We start from the raw sequence: 22,086 nt of genomic DNA, 5'->3' as shown, positions 1-22,086 counted from the left end.
TTCCAGCTGCACTAAACAGCACTTGCCCATAAAATCTCTTAAAATGCAGTTGCTCTTTACTTTGGTTACAGCTACAAACGTGCTGAAGATGTGGCTGCACAAGGATATGGGCACAACTCACCTCCTCTGTTTTGAAAGGTGGCAAAGCTTGACAGCAGTTCCAGAAAGGTCTTGACAGATCTCTGAGGCTGCCGTGGAGTTTGATGCCTGTCTGCCTCAGAGCCAGGACTACAGCAGCTGGAGGATGAGGCAGCTGTCACTGCCTCCTTCTCTCTACCCATCTTTTGGGGTTGAAGAGAGCTCAAAACAGGGGAGAATCCAGACAGACCCAACAGCATCCTGATTTAGTGACTGCACAATGTCCTTCAAATTCACACTGCCTGTAAAATTCAGTGATATTGGATATTCAGTTCACAGTGCCCCCTGTGAGCTCCAATATCACAGACTGCCCTGCTTGATGACAAATGTACCCGTGCATGACCAAACCTGACTGCTGGTTATTCTTCCTGAGAAATTCTTCTAAGGCTTGTCCACTAAAAGTTCTCTTTTATCTATACTTTGATCTTTTTATTTTCTTTTCCAAAAGAATTGCATATTCTAATATATTAAAGAGAAAAAAGCTGCTTTAAAATCTAACTTAACCCAGGTTATGGCTGTTCATCTTCATGTATTTATTGCAGGTTAATGTGAATCCCATTAATTTGGCCTGCTCAATGTACCCAGTGCCCTCAAGCCTTGTCAAAGCCACCGATCTCAGTCTCCTTCCCATCAACACTAGAGCATGACTTAACTTATAAATTCATTAAGTCAGGAGTACAACTCCTGACAAGTGCTAAATGCATCTCCCATCGACCAGCATTTGTCAAAAGTCTTTTCTCATTAAGCTCAATTTGGATTTTACAAGAAGTTCCCTTGGAGGTGTTGGCTGTTTTCATCTTGCAGCAGCAGTAAAGAGTATAATAGTCTCTTAATTGATCCTTGAGGAACTGCAGATGTGCAGAATTGCCGCTTTGTCAACTGGGTTCTCCCAGGGACAGGAGCTCTAGGGTAAGGTTAAGGTTGTGTGATGAACATACCGCTTATTTCTGAGCTTCTGTTCCATTTGCCTCCTCATGAAGAGAGCCGGGAGTTTTGCTCCGTGCTTGTACAAAGAATCGGGATCACAGAATTGTTCAGGTTGAAAGGGATTGAAGATGATGCCATGGGCAAGGGTCACTTTTCTCTAAACCAGGTTGCTTGAAGCCACATCCAACCTGGCCCTAAGCACTTCCAGGGATGGGGTAGTCACAGCTCTTCTGGGCAGCCAGTGCCAGGGCCTCATCACCCTCACAGGGAAGAACTTTTTTCCTAATATCCAGTCTTAAACCTACTCTCTGTCAGTTGGAAGCCATTCCCACTTGTCCTCTCACTCCAGACCCTTGTAAAGAGTCTGTCTCCATCTTCCTTGCAGATCTCCTTCAGGTACTGGCAGGCCACAATGAGGTCACCCCAAAGCTTCTCTTCCCCAGGCTGAGCAAACCCACTTCTCTCAGCCTTTCTCTCTAACCAACTTGTTGGACTCATTGTCCTCCAGAAGCTCCCACAAGGACACTGAAGGACGAGGCAGAAGGAGCAGGAAGAAGGGGGGAAAAAACTGTGGCTCAGACTGTACTTCCACTTCCCTCCTTGAGTGGAAGTTTTTCCTCTGGCCCAGGCTCTCCTTTTTGTTTGAGCAGATGGCTGCTTGTTATCTTCTTTACTGCCTACAGTGGGTGCTCTGTGGTGCTCAGAGCATGTTTGTTTAAGAACTGTTTGACAGACCGTCTTTGGAAACCCATTAGGAACTATTCACACCGTGTTAAAACTTGGGAGACATTAAATTTCACCTAATGCTTCCTGAAAAGCTCTGGCATCTGGCCTGTGTTTCAAGAAAGAGTTAAGCAGGGAATACACATGGCAAAAGAGCATACATAAAGTTGTCCCCACCTTTCGCTTTGCAATAACAAAACACAGACCTCTTTAAGGGGAAACTCGGGGAAGTAATTCAAAAGCAGCTCTTTCATAACTTATCAGTGCCTTACATATTATACTGTACAGGTGTCACTGTGTAATCCCCCACTCTCAACAATTTTTATACCAAACTGAGGATGTAAAAGGTCCATCTGGATTTCCTCTGGCTTTTCCTCCCAACATTATTCAGTCTCTGTTTCTTCAATCTTTGCTAAGCTGGTGGAACATGCCCTAAAATGTCACTTACGGCACTTTCATATTCTATACTGAAAATATTAATGGAATAGGGTTTGCAATTCAAATCCTGCCACTGACAGACATTTGCTGAGGCAAAGTCAGGAGGTTCAATTTAGAAGCTGTAAACTGTTACAGGGCTATAAATTCCTATTCCATTCATGTGCCACTCTCAAATGGGGGAAGAAAAGAACCAGCCCTCAGCTTTTTGGAGCTTATGAAATCAGGGGTGATCATGGTGCTTCTACATCTAATTCTTCTACCTGTGCCACTCAAAAACCCAGGTGAAAATCCAGCTCCTTGGCCTTTTACATGAACTGTAGATTCCTGAGTGAGAGGCACTATATTAGTTTGCACATATTAGTACCTCTGTAAACACTGGCACAATTGTAATTCAATAGAGGTTTATTAATAATTGACTTATAGATTATTTCACTTTCTGAATTACGTTCTCTCTTTGAGACTTCGTGATTTTTCTTTCCTAAGGCAGAGAAGAGAAGAGAAGAGAAGAGAAGAGAAGAGAAGAGAAGAGAAGAGAAGAGAAGAGAAGAGAAGAGAAGAGAAGAGAACTAAAAACTGCAATTCACCAGTCCAAGATAAAGTTCAGCAACACCCCAAGAGGCACCAGGTACTGTAGGTTTTGTATTAGCAGCAGTCTCCAAAAATCCTACTTTTGCTGTTTGATTCCCATCCCTCTTTATTATGGCTCTATACTTAATACTGAATTTGAAACCAGGGTACAATATTAAGAACCTTAGAAGGTTCTTCTTCCATTTTTCATTTCCTTCTCTCACCACCGTCACCATAATCACAACCAACATCTTTTTCCATCTATTAAAAAAAGGAGAGTGCTGGGAATAAAATGATATGAATGTTTCCACGACATAATCTTGATACATTTCTTATATTTCATATAAGTCCTTGAATTCTAAATTATTTTGTATCCTGTCATGTTTAGCCCTGCTGCAGTGCCTTCCAGAGTAAATTCTCAGTGTATTAATTAGAACATGTGCTCTGGTTTTCTTTCCATCACGATTCCTTGTGATTAGAAAATAGGATCAGACAATATAATCCAATTAGTTCCCTGTTGCTGCTGGTTAACTGTGGAGTTTCCCTGGACATCCCAGTGTCTGAGCAGGCTCTTTGCTCCTGGAGAGGACAGACTGTCACAAGAGGGATTGTTTTACCACTCACTGAAATTTAACCTGTGTGAATAATGGACTCCCATGAGAAACCATGAAAATCAGTCTCCACGGCAGGATAATGTCAAAACCAGGCTTGAGTTTCAAAGTCACCAATGAATCAAGAAGGGTGAGAAATTATGTCTGAGGAACCATTTCCTTCAAGCCTTGCTCTTGCACAGCAATGAGGTTTCTTGCAGTATATCTATAAATTTTCCTTCCTTCATGAAATTAATCAAGGATTTTCACAGAAGTGTTTGTCATGCATTTAAAGGTTTGGAGTTTTGGGGGTTCTTTCCACTGCAACTTTCAGTGTGAGGAAAATACAGGGAGAACAAATTTTCCTGAAAACTTTCCACATTATTACATTTATTAAAATTTTGGTGTACAATTTTAACTAAAGCCAAACAATATTTTTCTGAAACAGCTGTGGTCATGGATTCAGTTCCAAACAGAAAGGAAAGTGCATTAACACATTTTGTCAGCGCCTCTAGCTTTGCACACTCTTCAGCAACTCACATTGACTCAAATTAAGCACTGATGTGTTATCTAAGCCTTAAATAATACATATGTTTCTTTTCCAAATATGTTTTGAGTTGGTCTTATGGTTCCGGATTATTGATAAAGTAATAGTAGTTATTTTGGGCAACAGCTGCTGCTGTTGATAAGAAGTCTTTGTATGAGGGCAATGTATGTTGAGGTTGGGTGCTTTCTCTCTTTTCAATTTTAACTTCTTATCCAGCTTCTTTAATGGTAAGGCCTTGTCCACTCAGAATCCCAGAAAAGCACATTTTTGTCCAGGCTTCTTTTTTCTGTTGAACAGCAAGGAACAGCTGGTAGGGAATTCTAACCCAGAGTGAAAGTGGCTTGAACTCCCCCCTCCTCTCCCTTATTCCTCCCAAGAAAAATTACTTTGCTTTGAAAGCACACTGATTATTCTGGAATAAAGTAATATTCCAGATATAGTGTTCCCAGAGGATGGGGGTGTGCTGAAGCCACTGCTGAAGGATACTGCTACAGTTAGCCCGGTTAATTTTACTATTCAACTCTACTTGCTTTGAAAACAAATCCTTTCCACTTCAATTTTAAAGAATCAAATGGTTATTAGCAGGTGAAGAGAGGGAAAATGGAGGTACTTCATTTTAACAAGAAACCTGGCAGTTTTTTGAGTTACAGCTCATAAAAGTGGGAGTTAGGAGTTTGCCTCAGTCATCAGCTTGAAAAGGTATTTTTCTTTTCTCAAGAAGTATCAGCTCCCTGTGATAGAATAAATCAAGAATGAGGAAATCAGTGGAACCATTGGGGAAGATTTTGAAGGAGGGTCAGAGCAGCCCCAGCTCTGCTCCAGACCCAGCAATGGCCCCAGAGCCATGGGCAGGGCTGATGGCAGCAATTCCCCTGCACAGGAGGCAGAGCTTCTGCCCTGGGCAGTGCCCAGCCCTGAGCAGAGCCCAGAGAGGTGTGGAGTCTCCTCCCTGGGGATATTCCAGAGCCATCTGGACACACTCCTGTGCCCTGTGCCCTGGGATGGCCCTGCCTGAGCAGGGAGGTGGCACCAGATGTCCCTTCCACCCTGAGCCATCCTGGGATTTTATGAGCAAGGATTTCTTACTCAACCCATAAAAGGTGTAACAGTAAAAATAAATGGGGTAGATGACTATGAGTGGAAAATGCCAATTATCAGACTAACCAACATCTGATTATTTTGAAATATGTGAGGTTTTACGTACAGAAGCCATGGGACAGGGCATGAACAGCTCTGTAGGTCAAAGCCACTTTCAAATTCAGAGTGTGACTTTTAGGTGTTGCCTGCTGGATTATTCAAGGATTGCTTGTCCTGTCCTTGTGCCATGACAGCAGTGGGAGGTTTGGAGAGGCCAGCACCACAGGATGGTGCTGATGGCTGGCTGGGACAGAGGTCAGGCAGGAGCACTGCTCTGCAGGCAGGCATGCAAACTATGCATACACAAGGAGAGATCAGCCAGAGGCTTTGAATGTTTCTGAGACTTTGACTGCAACAACGAGTGCTGAGGAGGAATTGCCAGGCGCACCTTGGAAGCAGAACAATAACCCATCATTTGATGAGTCTAAAAGGTCCTGAGCATTTGCTCCAACCCAGGTAAGAAGCAGCAAGATATTAAAAAAGCCTCTCAGCTCCCAGAGTCAGAAGACTGCTTAATTTAGTGCATTTGGGGGTGGGTTTGAGCATAGTGCTCTGATTCTACTGATCTCCATACATTTGCTTCTTCCTGTTCTCCCCAGCCCATCATAAATTGGATTAAAGGCTTGTATGATTGATACATGCAGTGGATTGAATTCATCAAGCAGAAGATTGGGGTCAGAAGGAATTTCCATTAAAAGCAAACTGGAAATGATCTGAGGAAGGCTGGAGGAGGAGCTGAGGGGGAAGAAAGAGGGGACTGAACAAGGAAATATTTCTCTGGAGCATTTGGAATGGATCACTCTCATATTCAAATTAAAAGCAAAGCAATCTGACATTGCAATTTGGGTGACTTTGTTCCAATACAGTTTCTGAGGAAGTCCAGAATTCTTTCTTAAGACTTGCAGTGCAGCACGGAGATGCCATAATTTCAGGTCTGATTTTGCTGAGGAAAAGAAAATGTCAGGATCTGGAAATGTGCATGGGGAAATTAAGACAGAAAGCACCTCTGTTCTATCTGTTTCCATGGGAAGTAGAAAGTCCTACCCACTCCTTTTAATGGAAGGTAAAGGGAGAAATAATTTGATTTTAATTTTAGATCACTGCTCACATAGTTTGGGGGTATTTGTTTCACACCAAATATCCCTATAGCCATGTAAATAAAAATAAAATAAAAACACAGCCTTTAATTGCTTTAATCACATCCCATTTGATTGAAAGACTGATGCACTGATATAACACTCTGAAACACTTACTTGACATGGTTCATTCCAAATTGTTATCATGAAAGATTGATAATATTTTTTTCTCTTCCATTTTCCACTAACAGTCATTGGGGAATTTCCACCAGGATGCTTCCTGGACACTCCAGGGACCAGTTTGGCTGGAATTTCTGTTGTATTTTGCTCAGCACATGGTGAGTGCTTCATATAAATGACCTTTTGCATCTGCAGCGTGTGGAGACGGGTTAGAAACAAGCTAATACTTGTTTGATATTATTCCTTGTGTTATCACCATCTGGTGCACAGCTAAAAAAGTACCTAAAATTATTCTGTTACCACCTGGTATTTTCTGGCAGAGCAAAATGTTGGATTTGGCCAATAGAGCTGCAAAGTGAGAGTTTAAACACATCTTGAGGTTCCACTAATGCTGCACCATCTGAAATGCCTTTGATACTGTGCATGCACCTCAAGTGGAAAAGCTGGGAGGGAGGAAGAAAAAATTTAAAAGCAAAAAATAGATTTGGAACTCTAAAGGCCTTACTTTAGAGGTGAGGGGTTTTTTTGTAGAGATAGGGTTTTAATTTATCTGCAGAAGGAATTTAAGTAAACAGAAACATAGTAAAAGTAGAAATTGAAAAAGATGCAGCACACTGAAACCAAACAATGTATCAAACATTGGCTGGTTTATCTCAAAAATGCAATAAATCAGGGGCTGATGAAACCAAAGAGCTCCGTTTACAGATGAGATTAAGCAGTCAGGACAAATTTATTACTTTTGGATTAAAAGCAATCACGCAGCATTTGTAATCAACAGAAGAAAAACCAAATGTGATGCTCGTGATCAGGGAGAAGCTGAATTAGTTGCTTCACGTGTTTAGGCACCCTCAGTGTCACCAAACACTCCTGACACACAGGTATCAGGTCACAGATGTTATTTTTTTCCCAGTATTTCTCCCCACACATACACACACTTTGGCTTTGAATCTGTTTTTAAATGAAAAAGTTCCTTCTGGCCAAGTTAGCCTTGAGGAGAAAAGGTGCAGTGCTTTATTCTGAAGCCTGATAGGAAGCCAGTTTGGGGACACAACTGCAGAACATTCTGCTGTGAACTCGGGGACCTCAGCTGTGGAATGAATCCATCACATTCCTCAGCACGGGGGAAGGGTGGGGCTGTGCTTGCAGCATCCCTGGCAAAAAAAACCCCTCTTGGAGCAGCTTCCCTTTGGCTTTGGGGAGAAGGCCCCAGCAGTGTGAGAGAGGAGCAGCAGTGCTCACCAAAACGTTCAGTAATCAAAGCTGGAAAATGGGTTGATGATCACTGGCACAGGAAAGGGTCAAGCCACACACTTTACAGACACTGTAGTTTTCAAGGAGATTCACAGTCTCACACTTCTGCTGAAAATTAATACATCTGATATTTTTAATGCTCCTTGCTTGGCCTCTGTTAGTACCAAGACAGGCTGTGTAATAACTAGAAATCAATGTTGAATTTAAGGAAGGAAGTTGTTTGTTTTGCTTATTTAGCTCTAAAGGGAATGAGCTGAAGTTTATGTTAATATTGGGCCATGGTTAACATTTCTCCAGTGAGGGGCCAGCAGACATAAACAAATGAGTTCTGCCCAAAACTAAGTACAGCAGGTAACTATTTGAGAGTTCAGATTTTCCTATAGAGTTGCACCTTCTGTTATGGAAATTGAGAACATAAATGCATAACTTCTGTGGAATTCGTGAATCTGATTTAAATCTGTGTGATTTATTAAGAGCTGGAAATTGAAACTTTTCTGCTGAGTGGCTTATTTTGATTGGTGGTGTGAAATTCCTTCCCTTGGTTTAGAAACTATTTGAAAAATGTAAGGTAGAAAAAGAACAGCTCGAGCTTGACAAGAAGCAGCCCACTGAACTGTGATTCTGTAGTGATAAAATTAGGATACACATCAGAAGCACTAACTGAATTGCCTTTTAAAATTGATTTAATGTCATGTCATGTTACTGTCTAGGGCTCTGTGACCAGATCACTGAGGGGAAATCCTTGTTTGAAATGGTTTCACTGAGGTGAATTACAGATAACTTGGAGAAAACACTCTGGGTGTCTTGAGAAACCTCTCATGTGGAATATACTGCAGCTTTTTAGTTGGACTTCTTTAATAAACTATGTAAAAATAATACTGCTGGGAGAGAATTTGGACTACTGTTAAGGGGGATTTGAAGAAAAATTGAACTCCAGCACGTGGGTAGGAACCAGATCCTGTAACCCAAGTGACAAGATTTGCTTATGGACTGAATTAATTGCTGTGAGTCTTCAGAGGGCTGGGTGGCCAGGAAGGCAAATGGATCCTGGCTGGGATCAGGAATGGTGTGGCAGCAGGAGCAGGGCAGTGATTGTCCCCTGTGCTGGGCACAAATCCTGTGTCCAGCTCTGGGCCCTCACTCCAGGAGAACCCTGGAGCGTGTCCAGGGCAGGGGATGGAGCTGGGAAGGGGCTGGAGCCCCAGGAGAGGCTGAGGGAGCTGGGAAAGGGGCTCAGCCTGGAGAAAAGGAGGCTCAGGGGGGACCTTGTGACTCTGCACAACTCCCTGACAGGAGGGGACAGCCGGGGGTCGGGCTCTGCTCCAGGGAACTGGGACAGGAGGAGAGGGAACAGCGTCAGGCTGGGCCAGGGGAGGTTTAGAGCAGAGATTAGGACAAAATTCCTCACAGAAGGGATTGTCAAGCACTGGAAGGAGCTGTCCAGGGAATCACCATGCCTGGAAGTGCCGTAAAAACTTGTAGATGTGGTGCTGAGGGCCATGGGTTAGTGGTGGACTTGGAAGTGTTGGGTTAATGGTCGGACTCGATGGCCTTAAAGGTGTTTTCCAAACTTTATGACTCTTCTGGAGGTTCTGGAGCCCTATTTAATTTCATGTGCTGTGAGAACCAAGCACACACAGTGGCAGATGTGCTGCTCTGAGGGCACTGGCAAGGCTCAGACACCTCAGTTTGCTTAGATGGAGAACCCAGTCCTGGATCCACGGATTCAACAAACTCCAGGGGCAGGAGGGGAATGGATGGAAAGAACTGAAATCCACGGGTTTCAGAGGAAAGCTGATGAGAAATGGCCTCAGTCTTTAACATTTAGTCAGGTTATGATCTGAGCTGGTGAAATCCTCAGCTGCTCACAGCAGTGGAGTTGGGATCTGCAGAAGAGATTTCAGGAATGGCACCCGAGTTCTCCACCCAGCACGGTGGGGGAAACCGGGAGCAGCGTTGGGAATTGAACCCAGATTTCCTGAACTTCCACTCAGCCCCTCAGCCAGATGACTGTACCTCCTCCTCCAGAGAGAAAATATTCCCTGAAAACAAATACTACCCTGAAATAGATCCAGAATTTATGTAAGTTAGTATTATATCAAGAATACATTGAGCATTTACTGAATCACAATTTACTTTTATTGTAATGGATGCTTTTGCAGTATTTTCTAGCAACACAACACATCTTTAACCCCACAGTGATATGGTTTCTGGCCATAATGAGGGGCAACATGGGCTGAAATTCTCCCATTAGCAGCAACTCTCAAACTTCTTGAAGAGTTACATTCAAGCAAGCTAAAAGATACACTGAGCAAACAAGGGAAACATTTCAGAAGATAAAATATTTCAAATACTAGCAGATTAAGCACTTATTGTTAAAAAAAAAAAAAAAAAGCCTTAGGAGTAAAAGACATTAAAAATGCAGTTTGTTCTACCATAATTATATTATTGCCTCAGAACAATCAATCTATTTTCTTTCTGAGAATATTTCTAAGCAGTTGTTTTTGAGCAATTTTCCTCATATGAATAATCAGTCTTTTGAAGCATGACTCCAGTGTAAGGTCAGAGTTGTTTTTTATATTCTCAAAGCAGCTGAATTGCTTTCTGCTTATGTAATACAGATGTCAAGCTGTTTGAAATACTTGTGCACTTTGGTGACTTGTAAGAAAAAGAAGCAAAAACTTTCTAAGTACTTGATTTTGTCAATTTGAAAATCCATTTCTCACTTTCAATGGATTTTTACATCTCATGTTCGTGGAAATTCTTCCCACCTTACAAACAAAATACAGCAATGGCTCAGTTTTCAGCAGTGACTTTTTATCAGGGTTTAACTGTTCTCATAGTGGGGTGACAACATTGTTCAATTTTTACTGAGCAAATTTCAGGCAAATTGGAGTCTTATCTGAAATACCTTTGAATCTGACAGGCAATTGAACGTTTTTCATTTTGTGAAACACCTACAGGCAATTCTGCTCTGCCAAGAATGAACTTTTGATCCTACTGAGCCTGTGTAGGTTATGTAAGTTATATCTTTAAAAGACATAATAATTATGATGAGATTAGGGGTAACAGGGACATGTGTTTGTCGTGTTTGAGCTGGGCTGGGTGGGAGGGCCAGATATAGAGGCCAAATCCATGGGTTTTGTGAGGAAGCTTTGGAGTTTGCCTGTATTAAATCAAATTTACAGCACAGCTTCTGAGGAGGGGCTTGTCCAGCCCTGGTGTGCTGGGACAATGCAGTTTCTCCATGATCAAAAGGCCTAATCAAACATAATTATTGCTATTGTGAGGGCCCCAGAGCCAGCCCCTGGCAAATTGCCACTTCATAGTGGTCAGGCTGCTCCCAGTCACACTGGGCTGGACTTTTCATGGATCATGGATCACATGGCATTGCTGGCTCAGCTTCCCACCAGCTCCAGGATCTTTGCACAGTTGTCTGCTGGGCTGTGTAAATACCTCTAAGTGTTGCAGTAACACAGTAAATATTCTCTGAGTAATGAAATTCTAGAAAAACAGAACAAAGAAGTCATCCAGAATCTCAGATACCACTGGATAGAGCTGGGAAAAGCAGTTTGCTGGTAGAACCATGGAGCTTTCAGGTTGACAAAAAAAAAATAAAAATCCCCAAAATACATCATTTTTCATTACTAAAATACACAATGTGGTTTTTTTTAACTTTACATCCACATTCAATGAACCTTCACCTGTTTTGGTGGCAATACTTTGATTTAAATAACGTAGTTCTAAATCTCAGCTTCTAAGAGGAATTAAGGATCAGCTTCTGCAAAAGGTTGGTAAATTTAATTTCAGCAATCACAGAAAACAAAGTTATTTTGGTGGTCTGTTTTATTCGTCTTTACGTTATCTTTCTCTTACCCTGACTTGGATAGTAATTAAGGAATTTGAATTTTTCACTGTTGTAAGCTGCTGATATATATCTCAAAATGCAACTTCAATGGTACATAAATTATCCCCTTTAATCAGAAGAGCTTAATTTCATCACAAAGAAACTTATTTAGCAAGGTGTATACTCACAGAAGACACCTCCATTTGGTAGCTGAATTTGGATTAGGTCAGAGCATCCGAACCATCTTTATCACTTTGGAGAAATGCAAACCATTTTCATTTTCTTTAAAGGACGTTTCTTTGTTAAGCAGATTTATTGATAAATTGCTCAATGGGATTTTGTTACTTTAATATTTTCATCTATGCAGTGACGCAGCAGAACAGCCTAATTTAAATTGGGCATTGGATTAAAACTAAGGTGATACAAATGAAAAAGAATTTATGCTCAAGAGGTGACAGAAACAACAATTTAGGTGTTGATTGGAGAATTTTGGGGTTTAAGAAAGCCATTTAGCTCTACAAAGGGAGAAGGCAGACTCTGATGTTGCCAGGAACAAGATCAGAGAGAACATAAAAATTTAGGAGGATAACATGAACGATGATATTTGAGTCAAACATCTCATTAAAAGAAGAAAACTGGGAGGGGAATGGAAACACAGAGAGGAGCATGTTTTTTCTCTTCAAAGCAAACAAAAAGTTAATACAATAAAAAATCATTAAAAAAAATATGCTGAAGAAAGGCCAAAACTTTAAAGGCAACTTATGTTCCCATATTTATGAGACTGTATCATGAATACAATTTGAGCAGGGATATTTCCCACTAAAACCCAAAACTTTAAATGATAGCTCTTCAAAATGCTTTCCAGTGCTTTATGTTTCCTGTAATGGAAAATGTTATCCTTCATTAAAAGCCAGCTAGACTGTCAGTATTTTCCATCATCCTCTATTTTCTCCTAGGCCTATATTATAATTTAACAGCATTCTTGATCTTCATTTTCCCATCAGAAGAACTATACCAATTTTCCCTTCTATGTTTTCATTAGTATGGAAAAGGCTCCTTTTGTCTGTGTGGAGTCCAAACCCAGAAGAGTTGCCAAAGATTCACAGAAGTACAAAAAGGAGAGTACAAAAAGACATGACTGCTTTGTGCTCATCTCCCCCTTCAAATCTAACTGCCAGTAGAAATGTGCCCCTTTCTGAAGTCTTGCCCCAAACATCTCCATCTGGGACTGCCATGGGTTGTGTCACTGCTCCCTAATCCTATTAAAGCATCCCATAAGTTCATAGAAATGCCCCACTGCCTTAAGTGCAAAGAGGATCTTGCTTTTAGAAAGACCCAGAGCTGCCTTTTGAGGACCTTCTGTGGGAAATTTCACTTGCTCAGGTTTAGGCACCTGTTGTGAGTGAACAGATCTAAACCAACTGGTAGAAGATTCGAGCAGAAACAGGGGGAAAAAATAAATAAAAAAGAAAGAAGAAGGAAAAACCCACCAATAAAAGAAAACAAAACCATTACATTTCTTCATCTATTTCCTGGCTGACCTGGAGGATTCTTTGTGGATCCTGAGAGTTTACATGGATTCAGAAAGCAGCTGGGTAAAATCTTGGAATAAAGAGCTCACTGAAGGTCTTCAAGCTCAAGAACATCCATGGAGTGTTAGAATATTTCTCAGCTACAAATTGCCAGAGGCTGAAAGTGAGTCCTAGGGGGAAGGAACACCCGTTATCATGGTCCTTCCTACGTTAGTGAGAATAAAAGAAAGAGCTTTGCAGGAGGATTTGCTGTGATCTAGGAAAACAATTGTTTTGTAAGAGAACTTCACCAAATGGTGACAATTTGCACGAGGGGAAAATGTCTGGATGAGTAATCTGACCCTTTCCAATCTCTAGTGAATTTCAGAGTTGGCTGTTTTCACAATGTTCAGTTTTCTAACGCAGTCCCTTTAAAGTAGAAAACAACATTTTTTATCATTTCTAGAGACAATCACCAGAGAATCCTGTGGGATTCCTTGTCTCTGGGTTGGTGTCTAAATGAGCCTTTTAGGGCCACCAGCCCCGAGCAGAAGTGTGCCATCTGCTTCTCTCGGACCAGCTTTCCTTTTCACCCTCTGCCCTGCTCACTTATTCTTCCTGCTGTCACATGTGCCTGAACAAGCTGTCTGAGAGGGTGCAAGGGTGCACAAAAGGGCACAAACCCATAAAGGACACAATCAGAGAGAAATGTAACACCAGCTCAGAACAGCAGGGAAAAGGAGATCCTCACGTGCCAATTTTCTTTTCAGCCTTTCATTCATTCAGTGCTTGGAGCAGGAATAGAATTCATCTCTGCTGGTTGGAGATCTCCTTCTCTTCATTCCTAGATTAGCTCAACTGGTTTATATTTTATTCACACAGTTATTTCCAAGGCTTAGCTAGATTAGTCACTTGTGTTTGTGTGTTTGAGTCACTGACATTTGTCCAGCTTTTGTTATACATAGCAAGTTGAAAAAAGAAAATTAATATTAGAAAGTATCTCCCAGGAACTAAAAAGAGGCTGCAGAGTGTATTAAGTTACAAGAAGCCTTCTAAGGAGTTTTAGGATTTCTGTAAGTTGACATACACGAAGTGTGCCAGTCCTTTTGTCTTCCAGGGAGTTAACGTGATTAAGCTTTTTATCTGGCATGCCTTTTCACTAGAGAATCCGCATGAAATCCCCCTAAATTCTCTTCATGTCTTTCCAAAAAATAATATGAGCTTTTTTAACACAGCCTTTTTTTACTGTCTGGAATGTGTTTTCATTTTCTAAGTGCTTTTCAAGGTTGAAACGAAGAAAGTTTTGGTTACAAATGCAAATCTCCAGCAATGAACTAGAGTGAGCAGACTGAAGGCCCATGTCTGGCATGTCCTTTTGAAACCTGAGGCCCTTCTAACCCATTTCATCCTGGATGCTGCTTTTGAATCCTACAACGTGAACTTCTTCCCTTTGGCAAAGTCAGACTGATAAATGATGTCACTGAAATGAAACCCCAGCACGTGTGAGCATGGAATGTCTATTACTGCCCTCTTTAACTTCAAGGAGTTTCTTTCTTTTCTGGCAGAGCCAGGGATGGATCCACACACTGTATGAGGGAAAGTTGAAACTGTATGTTCTGGATTTTCTCCTGTGGGTAGATTTGTGCATGAAATCTTGTGATTAAAGGGCCAAATGGAGAATTTGGATAAAAACTGGAGAAGCTGGCTTTTAGCAAATGCAGATCTGTCCTTGCTTTAAGCTGTGCACCTGAAGGGCACAGTCAGATATCCATTGCTGGCAGGGGTTTTCAGATGGAGAATTCCCAGAATCCCAGAATTGTTTGGGTTGGAAGGGACCTTCAAGATGATCCAGTCCCACCCTCTGCCATGGGCAAGGACACCATCCCAGGCTGCTCCAAGTCCTGTCCAACCTGGCCTTGGACATTCCAGGGATCCAGGGGCAGCCACAGCTTCTCTGGGCACTCTGTGCCAGGGCCTCCCCATTCTCACAGGAAATAATTCTTTCCCAACATCCCATCTAAACCGTCTTCTCTCAGTTTAAGCCACCTCTCTACCCCATCCTGTCACTCCCTGCTCCTGTAAATAATATCTGAGGAAGCAGAAGGCCTCAACCTCCTCCAGCTCTGTGAATTGCTGGATTCAGGCTGGGATTTTGAGTTTTGCCTTCCTTCACCATCAGCTCCCATCCAGCCCTCCAAGGCAGTAACAGAAACAGCATTTTGGTTGAAGTGCCTGGACACCAAACTTTCTTGGGGTGCTTGGCAACCTTTTTATAAAGGACTGAGTTGAAATTCCAAAACCTTTTGGAGGAACAAGGAAGGAAAACTCCCAGCTTGCTGCTAAATATGTTCCCACTGAAGCAAAGTTGAGCACCACAACTGCTGGGGGAAGAGAAAAGCTTCAACCAAGAGAAGAGCCCTGAGGTCAAACAGAAGAGAATATTCAGCCACCCTCCTGGCAGAGCATTGTCTGAACATGTCCAGTGCTTTACCACACTCAGCACACTCACCACACTCTGTATTCCAAAAGAATACCCTAAAGCTGAAGTCTGTGCATTCAAATGTTGGCTGCACGTTTCATCTTTCCGAGTTTTGAAGATCACCAACATTAGCTGTACTTCAGTGATGAATTTAGAGAGAACTAATCAGGCCATTCTGCAGTAAGCTTGGCCTTTAAAATCCTGAAGTGTGCCAGTCTAATTTTGGCAGTCAATTTTCCTCTTTAGTGCATTTTTACAATTTCTATTCAAACCAGCTCTCTAGATATACAAGTTCCCCAAATGCCGGTTCCAGTGTAAATTATCAGCCTTTCCACATTTGGGCACTGGAGATCAAGCTTTGCGAAGTAGGCCTACATAAAAGAAGGAGAAATAAAACACTGGGAGTTGCAGAAAATAAACATTTATAATTTTATGTCTTAGCAGCATGTTGGGGTTAAGCAAGAAAATATTTTTGGAAACATTCTTTGCTTGGAAATGGAAAGAAGATGTCATTTCAGTAATACCTCAGGGGAGAAAGAGGAAAGTTTATTTCAAATATTCCTTTGGAAATTAGAAAATGCTATTTTCAAGCTGCTCCCTACCATTCTCTAATGTCCACAGGAGACAATTTATATGCTGCATTCTAAAATTGTTCTCCTTGTTTTTTGGTGACTAGAAATAATTCCTGCAGCACAGAGATCTTAGAATTCTCCATGGACGTATCTTGGGAGAAAGGGTCATTTTCTTATAGGCATTGGTGGCATTCAAGGTGCAGATGGGTGTAAAAGGAAGTCAGATTTCCCATAGAGACTCTCTGGACCCAAAACAACATTTTCTCATGTCCTTGTTTGGTATTTTGGAGCAAATAAGATTCATTTATTTATTTAGAGGAAAGATGATCATTATTCTGTTAGCTTAAGCACAGATTTTTTTTTCCTTTATCTTCCACCCATTCTAGATGTAAGGAATAGCATACAAATGACAGTGATTATATAAAATTCAGGTAGATTAAAAAAAAATCACCATTGCAGGGGCTTCTGAATAGGTATCAGTGGCTCTTATAATTTCTGTGATTGCTGAGTCAGAGAGCAAAAAAAAAGTGGTTTTTTTCTTTGCCGTCTTCCAAGAAAACATGATCCAAAACAAATATCCTCAGATTGCTTCAAAGTACTGATCTCTGTCATATCTGAGCAGCTGAAAGCAGAAAAGCAAACAGGTTTCAGTGATAAAATGACTGTAAATTATCAGTACTGGATGAGATATCTCTGTGTCCAGGAACAATTCTGACAAAACCCACAACAAGTTGTTGCATGGTTGGGTAATAAGTGCAGATTCCCATTCTGGATGGGACAGGGTTTGTTCAGGACTATAAGTCCTCAAGGTTGGCTGATATTTCTTTGTGTCCTGAGGGGAAAGTTCTTACGTTAATCAAATGGGCTGGCAGGGAAAATCAGTTCCTTTTTTTCTGTGTAATCACCACCATCAGTCACCAAAAAGGTTCACCCATGTGTTTTATTGTTTCTTTATCAGTTTCATGACACAGTGAGATCTCTGCCATAGAGGCTCCCTGTGCTGTATGAAGCCTTTGAATATCCCATGGCATTTCTCTGGCTCGTGTTGGGCAGATTTTAATGGAAAGAAACAGTTCTGCATGAGATCCTCATCTCAATCTATGTCCAATATTACAGAAGCTTGAAGTATAAATGCTGGAAAAAAAAGATAATATTTGAAGATGGTGTTTCGACACTGCAAAATAAGACACAGCCAGGAAGCCACTGCACTTACTCCCAAGTGCTGCTGGCAAATGTGAAATCCAAGTCCAGCTGGATTTCACACTGGACAGTGCACAGAGCCAGGCATGTTTAAACATCCTTGCTGGAATCAGAGCAGGAAGAAAGAAAAGCAGCAGTCAAATACACTGATCCAGTAATTTCCATGCTTGCTTTGGCCACTGCTCTGCTGTGGTAGGTTTCAGAGCTGAGACAATCTCCTGCCATCTGTACAAGCACAGAGCCTGTTCAAAACAGGCAAACACAACTGGGGCAAGAAATCTGAGGGCTAATTAAGGGTTTAGGCTCAAGTCAAAGTGAAGTTTTACTTTATTAGTAAATTTACTAATTAGGCCATTTTCAAATTGTAGCACGACTGACACCGACTTATTATTGCCCTGATTGGAGTTTTAATGTCTAGAAACAGTTGTATACATACCGAATGAAATATAATAGTCAAAACGAGACAATACAGTTGAAATTGTGTATCTCCAGAGTCTTAGTATTGCTCATATGTATATTTCATTTTAAAAATTAAAAGAGAATTTCCGAGAGAGATAATAAAAGAGAATAAATTGAGGAGGAGGATTCACTCAGTTTACAGGGGAGCAAGGTTTGACGACCTGAGGAAGAGGGCACGAGTTAGCCTGGTTAAAGAGAGATCAGGCAGGTTTTGTATTTTGTGGGTTTTGCTACAGCTTTTGTGCCTGTGCAGTTTCTACAAGGACAGAGTTAACCCCTATTTTCCCCATGCAAGAATCACCCTGTCATCAGCTGCACATCTCGAGTTTTTAGCCCCCATGCATTTCATGAGCCATGCAAAGCAGGGCCTATCTGTTGGATGATTCAAATCTTTTTAGTAGGGAAAGCAGGAGCAGAGTCTGAGGTTGTTCGCAATACTCTGGTTGATAACTATTCCTAATTTCCCAAAATTGTTCCTTTTTCTAGCCTCTTTTCCCTTTGTTCTATAATTAAGCCCACATGTGTCTATTTTTAACTCCTCTAGTCCTCAGGCCCAAAACATGTTTCTGATTGTAGATGCTGCCCTTCTTTGAACTCTTGCCTCCCTGACTCAGCTGCTGAGTGTCTGAGCACTGAGCTGCCCTGGTGCCACCTCGTTCTGTGAGCCAAAATCAGAGTTCTTTTGCTTTAAGCACCACGGCACCCCACCACAGCCAGCACAGGAGGACAGCGGAGATGGGAGGGCGATGGGAGTGCAGTGATGGAGGTCCCTGTGCCCAAATGTCCTTCATTTCCCTGTCATTGTGATATCACAGGGCTGATATGACACGGAGTCTTCTCAGGAAAAGCAAATTCTGCTGGTTTATGTCCTCTGGCTCTTTGTGTGGTATGTAAAGGGTTTGCTCTGTGTGTATGTGTAGCCATAAAAAGTGATTTTGAAAATAAATGGAGCAACTTAGCAAAAAAAAAAAGAAGCCTCACCTGTCAGGAATGAGGTGACGATAAGTGAGAAGAAGGAACAGGAACAGTGAATGAATAAAGCCAAAGGGACCTAAAAGCAGAAAGTGGGAAGGAGTAACACCAAGAGAAAAGAGGAAAATACATGGCAGCAGCACTATGGTGAGCATGGATCAAGCAAGGGGATACTGGAAAGGAAAAAGGAAAAAATAGACACAGAGAGGAAAAATCAAGGGGAAACAGATTCAGAGGGAGCAAAGGACATCACCCCAAAACATTTCATTGGAGTACATAAAATGCCCGAGAGATTTCCAGGCTGCTCCCGAGGCTGCTCCAACAGCACCTCCGGCAGGTGTGGTCCCAGCCAGGTCACAGGGAAAACATCTGGCTCTGCTGGGACATCGGGAGCCATCGCAGCTCATTCAGGAACCAGCCAGCTCAGGATGGTGTGGGCAGGACCTACCTGCAGGAGCAGGAAAGCTGGAAACAAAAGGGAAAGGAGAGAAGAAAAGCCCCAGCACAGTGAATTCAGCCTCAGGAGCTGCCCAGGCCCGGGGAGGAGTGAAGTTGTGTTTTTGACTAGGAGGTCACTGGCTGGGGCTGCTGTCACTCCTTGGAGGAGGCTGAGGCTGTGGGGAATGTGGGCTTGGGCCAGACCATCCTGTCCCGTTCCATTCCTGCTGCTCATCCAGCTGCTGGGATCTTCCTTGTAAACAGGCTGATTATTTGCTTTGGGGTGTTTTTTTCTTCCCCTCTCACTTGCTTCCAGTTCCCCATTTCTTTCAGCATAACAGGAAGGATATCAGACACCTCTCAGATTTGCATTTTTTCCCAGTTAGCAGGGTGTTTTTCCTACTTATTTTTCATAGAAGGAATAAGTAAGAAAATTTTCCAATTGCTTTTTCCTATTTCTTTTCATTAGTCACTATGTCATTGCCTGTCTATAGCTGTCCATTGCAGCCTTATGACTTGTCTCCAGCAGGGTATAAATAGTCTCTATTTACCTAGTTCCTGCTTCTGCTCCTACTTCAAACATTCCCAGTAGCCTGAGGGATGTCACCTTTCACTGTGGGCATCACACTTGTGTTACAAAGATTAATAATGAAAGGCCACATGAAAAAAGTCACTTTGGGGACGAAAAACAAGCGTTCACTCGAGCTGCAAAACTTTAAACAACACAGTTCTTTAAAAGGATAAAATGTTGTTTAATGTGGCATCATTTCCATCTTTTCTCATGTGAGGTTAAGATCATGTTGAAGAAATGGAACAAGAGAACAAGACCTTTGTGCCGTGGCTCTTTGAATCATGATGCAGCATTGCCATCTCATGAAACCTAAAACACAGCTGAGGGGGCTGATTTCAATCAGAGGTAGCAAAGAATTTTGAGAAAAGGAAAAAAGAAGATTTTCAAAGAGATCAGTGGTGATATAAACTCCAGTGTGTTTCAGTGGTGGTCTTGTCCCTTCCAAAATCTTCCTGACTAGATTCTGGAAAGGTAGAATGCTAGTTTAAAAAATACACCTTTTTTTCTTTCTTTCTTTTTTTTTTTTTTTTTTTTGGCACATTTTTCTCTGAGCTATGGACAGAAAAATTCTTGTATTTACACTCATGAAGTCCCTGTGAAGTAGGAAAAAATCATGTGTAAAGGAATGCCCCATTTCTGTCTGTAAATCTAAGCTAAAAATTGAGAGCAAAGATACATCCTTGAAATTCCATGAAAAAAAGAATGGAGAAGGTGGTGCAGTGTTTTGCTCAAATTATACAAATATTCCCATCTCAAAAGTAAAAGTAATTGCGTAAAAGTTCAAAACCTGTCTTTTGTTCTAATATTTAGGCATACTTCTCACTTCATATTTCCATAATAATCTTGTTCTGATATGCTGAAGAAATGGGCCTATATATGAAAGAATAAACAGATAGAGTACAAGATTTTAACTGGAGAAGAACTAGCAGGGTATAAATGGGATTTAAAGTTCTTCCCTTCCTGTTTAAAAGGGTGTTAGACTTCTTCATTCTGAGAATGGCCAAGCACTGGCACAGGTGTCCAGCGGGGATGTGAAGTCCCTCCATCCTTAGAGATTTTTAAAATTCAGCTGGACAAGACCCTGTCAGGCCTGTAATTAGCCTGGAGTTTGGAATACAGAGCCTGCAGAAGCCACTTCCAACTGATTTTTTAAGATTCTGGAATATCTCACTAAACTCAGTTCTGGAGCTAGGTAGGTAGGTGAGGTTGAATCTCCACTAGACCACTGGCTGTGCTTTCCCTACACTCCAACAGTGCCCTGTAATGGTGGGAGAGCAAGAAATGTGAATATTTCCCTGCCAGCAGCTGGCATTGTATAAAAAAAGCGAAAGGGAATGGCTACTTTAGTTTCTCTCAATGAGCTGTTGGCACGTACAATTGCCCACTTTCCAGAACAGACTCGTGTAAGCACAGTTTAACATCCAGCTCCCTCCACAGCTGTGGACACGCTCTCACAGCCGTGCTGTCCCTGGAAAAACCCTTTGAAAACCCCCTTGAAATGTTCTGTCAGCCTGGGATGGAGCGGGGCAGAGCCCTTCCTCGCCCGGCTCCGGAGGGAGCTGTGACAGCTGTGCTCTGCAGGGGCCCTGCTCTCTCCATCCTCGCATTTGGCTCACAGATGGCCCGCACACGCATGACAGACCGGGCACAGGCAGCGGCAGCTTGTCCTGCACTTGTGGCTGTCAGGGCTGAGCGTACCCTGACCCTTCTCCCTCTGCTGCCCACCCTCTGCTCGCTCCCTCTGTGCTCCAAGGAAGCTCGGGAGGAGTGAGCTCTGCAATCCAGAGCATGGAGAGCTCCACGGCATGCTCAGGCTCCATCCACCTCTTCGTGCAAGGCACAGCTGCACAAAGACTGGCCAAAGCTCCCTTCTGCACCACTGCTTGAAACACTTGCTGGAGCAAGTGTTTGTGCTTTTTATTCCAGGGTGATGTGGCTCCACCACGAGCAGATGGCTGTTCCTTGAAGAGCAGTGTTTTCCCAGGGATGGCGGCTTAACGTCAGTAGGCTGGTACAGGTGAAAAACCCATTTTAAATTCATTTTTTCCTCGCACCAAATGATCCTCCTCACACAGTCTCATGAGCATCTTTTGATCTTCTCCCCCTACATCCTTTTACCCTCTGCAGTTCTCGACCTCACTCTGTGATTATTTAATGTAAAAATATTGATGACTGAAGAGAGGTTCATTATCAGCCCAAGGTCTGTGCTGTCTTCTGTCAGCATGTACCCTGGCAAAGGTCCCAGAGTCAATGGGAATTTTGTGCAATTACCTCCAAAAGCAGCTAAATCCGAACACATGGTGCCTCCTCAGCTTTTCTGTGGAGAGGAAGAGACAGCAAGAGGAGTAAAATTTCAAGTCCCAAAATCAAAGGATAAGCAAAGCAGGAGTCCTCATCACTGTTCCATTTCTGGGGTCTTTCAGCAGCAGACAGAATTCAGCGTCCTCTGAACTCATCCATGGA

General features: G+C 42.2%; 1 long non-coding RNA gene across 1 annotated transcript in view; it reads left to right on the top strand.

Moving 5' to 3' along the window:
* Positions 1-2,717: 2,717 nt before the first annotated feature.
* The window catches only part of LOC136375349 (uncharacterized), a 33,847-nt gene continuing 14,478 nt past the window's right edge, over positions 2,718-22,086 (top strand). Inside the window, exons 1-2 of the long non-coding RNA XR_010746069.1 lie at positions 2,718-2,851; positions 6,395-6,481. This is a non-coding gene — a long non-coding RNA (uncharacterized lncRNA). The remainder of the gene's footprint in view (positions 2,852-6,394; positions 6,482-22,086) is intronic.

Source organism: Sylvia atricapilla, chromosome 2 (assembly GCF_009819655.1).
Source record: "Sylvia atricapilla isolate bSylAtr1 chromosome 2, bSylAtr1.pri, whole genome shotgun sequence".
Lineage (NCBI taxonomy): Eukaryota > Metazoa > Chordata > Aves > Passeriformes > Sylviidae > Sylvia > Sylvia atricapilla.
Note: the sequence above shows the minus strand (reverse complement) of the source record. Positions and strands in the feature narration are given on the sequence as shown.